The sequence below is a fragment of the Melozone crissalis genome, unplaced genomic scaffold, assembly GCF_028551555.1.
Source record: "Melozone crissalis strain CALT ecotype California unplaced genomic scaffold, PUWL_Pcris_2 ptg000018l_1, whole genome shotgun sequence".
NCBI lineage: Eukaryota > Metazoa > Chordata > Aves > Passeriformes > Passerellidae > Melozone > Melozone crissalis.
This window is the reverse complement of record NW_026535796.1, coordinates 40735684-40742819: the sequence shown is the minus strand read 5'-3', so window position 1 is coordinate 40742819 and position 7136 is coordinate 40735684.

Sequence of the window (7136 nt, the reverse complement as noted above, 5' to 3'; positions counted from 1 at the left end):
ATGAAAAACTTAGCAAATTTGTAACTGGATTGACCTACCATATTGGATTTTGATTTTAAATTTTTTACCCAATTATGGACAGTTTGATTTCTGAAAAGACAGCAGCCACATATTTACCAAAGTAAATTTTGTGTTATGCAGTAAATGTAATGAGAATGTCAAATTACCTCAGCTGAGAATATTGCAGTTAGTTACTTCAAATATACATCTTCATTTAAACTGGACTGGAACAGCTACTTTTTTTCTATATAGTGATTATAAAGAAAAGTGAAATCAGATGGCTTCTGTGCAATCTCTCTTGGTCTTGTAGTCATGTCTGTTTAATGATATATAGCTGCTTCGCAATAAAATTGCCTTTTGGTGAGCCAAAGCAGAAGGAAATGGTTAGTTTTTAAAAATTATGTGACTTATGTGTTGTAAATTACAAATGGAGTCATGCTGCTCACAATTCTCTGAAGATACTAACTGTGCAGTTCTTAACTTTTTAAATGCATTATTTTCTTCTTTAACTGCAGAGAACTTCATATGTACACATTTCTCTTTCAGGGAGCTTTCTAAATTGCAATAAAGAAAACATAGTGAGACCAATTATTTCTGCATGCTGTAAATCAGTTCTGTTTATACACTAAGCTATGAGTTTGAAGAGGGAAATCTAATACCAAGCAGAGGTACTGAAGAACTTCAGAGTTCCTCATTAAGCTCCTTGATGGAGACAAAAATCTTCTACAGCAGAGATACAAAGTGCTTCAGTCCTTAAGTCCTAGAAGGTGAGCTCTGTTGAACAAGACTTAGAGGTTTCTTTTCTAGGGCTTATTCCACAGGTACATTGGTGAGATTTGATGCTGTGTTAGAAATCAACTGGACTCTGTGTTCCAGGCAGTACTTTCGTGCAGAAAAGTATAGAACAACTTCATTATTTTGTTTCTTTCTTCCTTCTTTGAATGTTTCACAGACCATTACAAACATTCAAGCTTTGTTTTCATTGAATGATTAGTAGATATATTTTTTCCTCTAATTTTTCTTCTGTGTTTACATTGTTCTTGATAACTGTTCCATATATAATTGCCTTACCAGTTTCCCACATGTACATACGTGACTCATGTAGTCTGTCCTGTTGATTGTGTGGGTTTTTCACACAGCAGCATGAGGAAAAAAATCTCTGGAATTTGTGAACAAGGTGCAGCAGCTGAAATTTTTCATTCTTTCATTTAACGTAATTGTTTTCTATGGCTTTTGCAAGGAGAAAGGTGTCTGATTCTCCTAGTTTTGGTCTAACAAGCTGTCAGTTATCTTTAGTTGTAAGGTTACAGAACTCTAGTAACAGATTCATTTTGCAAGCTTGATGTAAGGGGGGAAAATGAAGGCTAGGGTTTTCTGTTCTTCTCCTTAGACTTTCTGATTTTTTTGCTGTTCTTTGCTTCTCCTGCATTCCATGCACAGAGAAGGAAGTAACTGCTTGATCTTTCTAGTTGCCACTGTAAAGGAATGCACAGTGTGGGGTTTGGGGGTTTTTAAACTTTCCTGCATTACACCAGCTAGTCACTGCAATATAAATTCACACATTGTAAGGACCAGTGTAGAAACAACTGGGTTTTTTACCAAGTGCCAGTCCCCTGCATTTTATTATTGTTTCTTTTTGTCATTCTTGACTCATTTGCATAAGTAGTTACCAATAAGGCAGGCACTCTGGACTACATGTTGGAGTGACTGATGGCTAAAGCAGAAGAGACAGAATGGAAGATGCTTGCCTTGTAAGTATTTCACATTATTACATATCTCATGAAGACTTTTCAGTTCATTAAGGTCTTATTGCTTGTGTTGATATACTGCTGGGTTTCTGGTATTTTCATAGAATCATGAAATGGCCTGGTTTGGGAGGGACCTTCAAGATCATCCTGTTCCAACTCCCCTGTCCCCTTTCACTAGACCAGGTTTTTCAAAGCCCCATCCAGCCTGGCCTTGAGCACTTCAGTGAGGGGATCCACAGCTTCTCTGAATAACCTGTTCCAATGTCTCACCACCTGCACATGGAAGAGTTTATTTTTAGTATATAATCAAACCCTACCCTCTTTCAATCTACAATCTGTGGGAAAAGTGAAAAAATATTATATTTGAATTATAGTCAACTATTATTAGAAGTTTTTGCCAGTTATTGATAGAAGAGAGCTTAGAAGCCGTGTGACATGTGGCATTTCAACAAGCACTGACAGGCCACAGACCAATGGTATCAGGGAAACAATTTATACCCATGTTTTGTGGTTGTTAACAAAATGAGTGAGCTGACCCTTGTACCAACAAACTGGAATGTTCTCTCTCCCTTAGTGTAAAGGACACTCTTCAGAGAGCTGCCTGGATACTGTTTGAATATCAGCCACATTTGAATATTACCACAAAGGTAAAGGGAATCTTGGCAGTACCGTGTGGTTTACCCCAAGGTTTTCATTTTTGACATCAGATGCTGCTTGCATTTCCCCCCTGTGAATTTCCAGATAGTCATGCAAGCTGGATTGAATTGCAGCATGATCACATATGGGAGTACAGACCAAGGAGGTTTTACAGATTTGAGGCAGCTAGGAATTATTTATTTCATGTCACTTATGAAATAGTAGCTATCAGCCAGCACTATAGTACAGCCACTCAGTATCTAATTTTTGTTGGAATAGTCCAAGGGGTTAGGAAAAAGAAGTGTTTAATGTGCTCCAAGTGGTGCATATTTTGTCATTTGGCAGCTTTCTGCTGAAGCTCTCCTACAAGGTGAGCAAAGTCAGATGGTTGATTTTTAGGTAGTAAAAGCTGACCAGTGGCATCTCCTGACTCCCTAGAATGGAAGCACTGTTAAACAACCCTCTGAGAACAGAATGCCCAAGAGTCATAACACTTCAAATCTAACTTTTTGTAAATTAGGGTGTAGGGAGCTAAGGCTGTTCTAAAGTTTTGAAAATGATTTTAGACCTTTTCAAGGCTGCAGAGAAAGACAGAAGCCCACATTAAGTTTGTTGGAGGCAGCTGGATTTTTAGAACTAAATAAAGCTACCCTCAGGATTACTCAGGCTACTTAGGTAGCCTGAATCCATGAGTTTCCTGAACAGGTAGTGTAGTATGACCAAAAAAATATATTTAGCCTAAGCCACAAAGGGGCAACTGGATGTAAATAGAGCAACAGTTAGAGGTAGTAGCAGTTTGAGTAAAATCAGGGGTAAGAAGTTGGATAAGAATATTAGTTCCTAAATGGGAACAAGTACGAGAGATGCAAGCTGCAAACATTATTTCACAGAATCCATTAGGTTGAAAAAGACTTCTGAGATCATTGAGTCCAAGCTTTGACCAAACACATCTTGTCAGCTAGACCATGGCACAGTGTCACTGCTTGACAGCCCTTTCTGTGAAGAAATTCCTCCTGATGTCCATCCTGAACCTTCCCCGGGGCAGCTTGAGGCTGCTGTCCTCGCATCTGGTTGCCTGGAAGAAGAGATGCCAACTCCCAGCTGGCTACATCCTCCTTTCAGGTAATTGTAGAGAGTGATAAGGAGAATTGAGATCATGAGAGTGGTTCCAGACACTGTTTGGGGGCAGGTGTCCAAGAAGCTGCATAGAGAAAGGGAAATAAAGGTTTCATGTTTCAGCTAGTCATGGAGAAAGCCAACCACAGATTGTAAAATTAACCTTTATGTAAAACTTGTTTCCTTTTCTCCTGCAGTACTTTTCCTTATTTTTATAAGATGTTACAGTATTTAAGTCATGCTTTTGCTTGTAATAAAAGGATATTTTTCAGAATTGCAAGCAAATTACTGAGTTGATTCTGGTTCACCTATGTGTTTTGGTTTACATGCCATAGCATGGATACAATGCTAAATTGTAGCAGGAGTAAAACTATAGTAAGGAAAGTGGTTTGAATGGTAGACTGGAGCATTGAAAAATAGTAATTAAAACTGAAACTTTTTCTGGAAATAGATTTGGAAAATATTTAGACTGCACTTCGCTCTACTCTTAAGTAGTGGGTGCCAATAAAAATGAAGGCAAACAGAACACTGCCTTATTTTTGACAATAGGAGCAGTAACAGATGTAACAGTTTTCAGCTAACTTAGAGAAGGCTTATTATAAAACTACAAAAATTTGAGGAGTACAGGATTCTAAAGAAAATGAATGAGTCATAACTAGGATTGCCAGATCTGTCTGGACCCAGCTGCAGACTGAATAGCGCATTGTCTGCAGAGTGCTCTGGATGGAGGACCTGCAGAGTGCCACTGCAGGAAGAAGGGATGCAGGTGGTACCTCTGTCCTTTCTGACTCTGAACACAGTGTGCTTCCCAGAACCTGCCAAGCAGGCAGGGCTGGAGATTCCAGGAGCCTGCTGCACTCTGATGTTCTACTCCTGAACTGAATCAGTGGTTCCAACTGCCTTGTACAGATACTTAAATAGCCTGATGCTTTGCTGGCAACCTGAAGCCTTCACTGCCCTGGCCAAATGGGGCTAGGCAATCTAGTTCATAAAAGGAAAGATTTTCACTGGAAACTCAAATGGAGTTGGCTAAAGCCAACTCATTTGAAATGCATGGAGCTAGAGTAAATGCAAAAATAATTCTCTACACCTCTATATGGAGCAGAGCTATGTTTCTGAGATAGGTAGTTCTTAAGGATTTTCTCCAAGAAAATCTATGCCTAAAAATTCACCAAACCATTAAGGTTGGAAAAGACCCTTAAGACCATCGAGTCCAACCTTTGATGGATCATCACCACATCAACCAGACCATAGCACTAATGACACATCCAGTCATTTCTTAAACACCTCCAGGGATGGTGACTCCACCATCTCCCTGGGCAGTCCATTCCAATGCTTAATAACCTTTTCCATGATGAAATTCTTCCTGAATTTCACTGTCTCCTGTGCTGTGCTACTGATCTCCAAATATTTTGGGCTTAATGTTCTCTATTTTATTTACCATCATACATAAACCAATGAAATACAGGATTGTATTTGGTACTTTCACTTCTTCTAGCACGAAGGCACTTTTGTGAGATTGCAATTCAGATAAACAATTCAGCTGTTGCAAAATGTCATATTTAATTCAGTTAACGATACTTAATTTCTAAATGTCAAGTGAGTTCTGATGAATGGTTTTTCTTCATTTTCTTGATTTGTTCTACAACCTCTCCTGCTGGCATTTCAATTCAGACATATCCTCCCAAACTGGATTTGGTTTTACTTCTTTTTCTTTTTTCCTTTTTTCCCTTTTATTTTTCCTTTTATTCCACTATGGTAATCTCTTGAAGTTTCTCTAGCAATTGCAGATAAAGAAGAAACATTTCATTTTCTACAGTGATTTTATCTTTTCTAAGCACTATTTTTATACCTTGTTCATCTGTTGGCTTTGCAGACTGTTTGGCAGTTTTCCTGCTCTTGGTGTGTCTGAAAAAGAATTTATTATTAGCTTTTATGCTTCTTATGATTTGTTTCTCAAACCTTCTTGGCCTGACTTTCTGTTTTTCACATTTAACCTGTCAGAGTTTTTGGGTTTTTTTATTTTCTTTATCTGGCACAATTCAACTTCTTGAGTTTTGTTATGGAACTGTAGACAAAATGGGGACTGATTGATTTATCAGACTCTGGCGATGGACTCCATTTGCAGTGCAAGTGCCTCTGTTGGAAGATGGGTCTAGTTCCACTGACTTCACATGGCTGCTTGAGGTTCTGGTACCCCACAATTCCTGAATGGATGGGAGCCCTGGGCATGGCCAGGCTGCTTCTGAATGGGGAACTCCTGGTGCTGCTCATCTCCTTCTGCTGGGGCAACCAGTGCAACTGAAGGCAAAAGCCAGCAGATTAAAAAAAAAAAAAAAAAAAAAAAATAAAACAAACCAAAAAACAAAAGACTGTGTTAGAAACGGCACCCTCTTTCAAGACTTTGTAAGCTCTACAGCACATATAGCACAACTAGGAAAATGTGAGTACCTCCCTGTTCAATGGGATTTCTGCATTCAGCATGTTAAATTGCTGCCTCACAGCAGCACTTGTTGCTGCAGAGCAGTGAATAATAAGTCAGAAAACAAACAGGCAACACACATCATGTTTACCACCCAGTTTCCCAGCCAGTTCTTATGAATGGCATGGTTAGGTCACAAAAGTAAACAGGTAATTTGTGAAATGGTGTCATCCCTGCTGTGGGAACAAGTACATTAAATGTAGGCGTTCTTAAATCAAAGAAAAGTTTATAAATGTCTTCTGGGATTAGGAAAGCAGTTGAGAAAGTATAAAACAGTCAAAACTATTTCTCTCCTTATAGGGAAACTTTCTGTTACTCCTGTGTTTGACTAACATATAACCTCAAAGATCTTAAGGAAAAGACCCAAAAATGTGCCAAGTGTCTTATTGGAAAAAGAAGCCAGGAGTCTTATATTGTATTCATTCACCTATGAGAGTGAAGCATGTTTAAAAAGGGAATGTTTTCCACCACTTGGAAGAAGAGAAGCTCTGAAAGAAAGGGTTGATGTCAAATATTTTCTACTCTGGCTCCATCACCAGGGTTCTGGCAGGTGCCCTTACAAAAATAGTGCACATACTTGTGAACATTCAAACACCCCTGTTGAGAGATGCCATTTCCACAGACTTGTTTGGGTTTATTCAGAACCTGAAGTGTTTTAATGGAAAACACAGAATATGCTCAATGCTACTGTGGCTGATCTTTAGCTCTGGATCAAAACAAAGTGAATTGCCAAAGCAGAATGAAAAGGAGAAAGGATGCCCAACTAAATCTGATTTAAAAAAAAAAAACCAACACCAAACACAAAACCCACCTAAAATATAAGTTCCATGTGGTGGAATAAAGTGCCTGGGAGCTGAGGAAGCCCAGAGGAAGCTGATGTTTTACTGGCACTGATGCCCAGCAGCCAGGGAAAGCTGCCAGGTTAACCTGTAAAGGTGAAGCACTGTCTCCAGTCAGCTGCTCTAAGGTGCCCCTGGTGCTGCCAGATGTGCCCAGTGTGGTGCTTGTGTTAGTAAAGGGCTTGGGAAACTGCAAAAGACTCAGCAGTCCTGAGGCATTTGAGCATAAAATAAATCAGTCCTGAATATTTCTAAGGAGGGTTTTAGTACATACTTCTAACTGTCTGGTCGTAATAGGAGCCCAATGGTTTATGT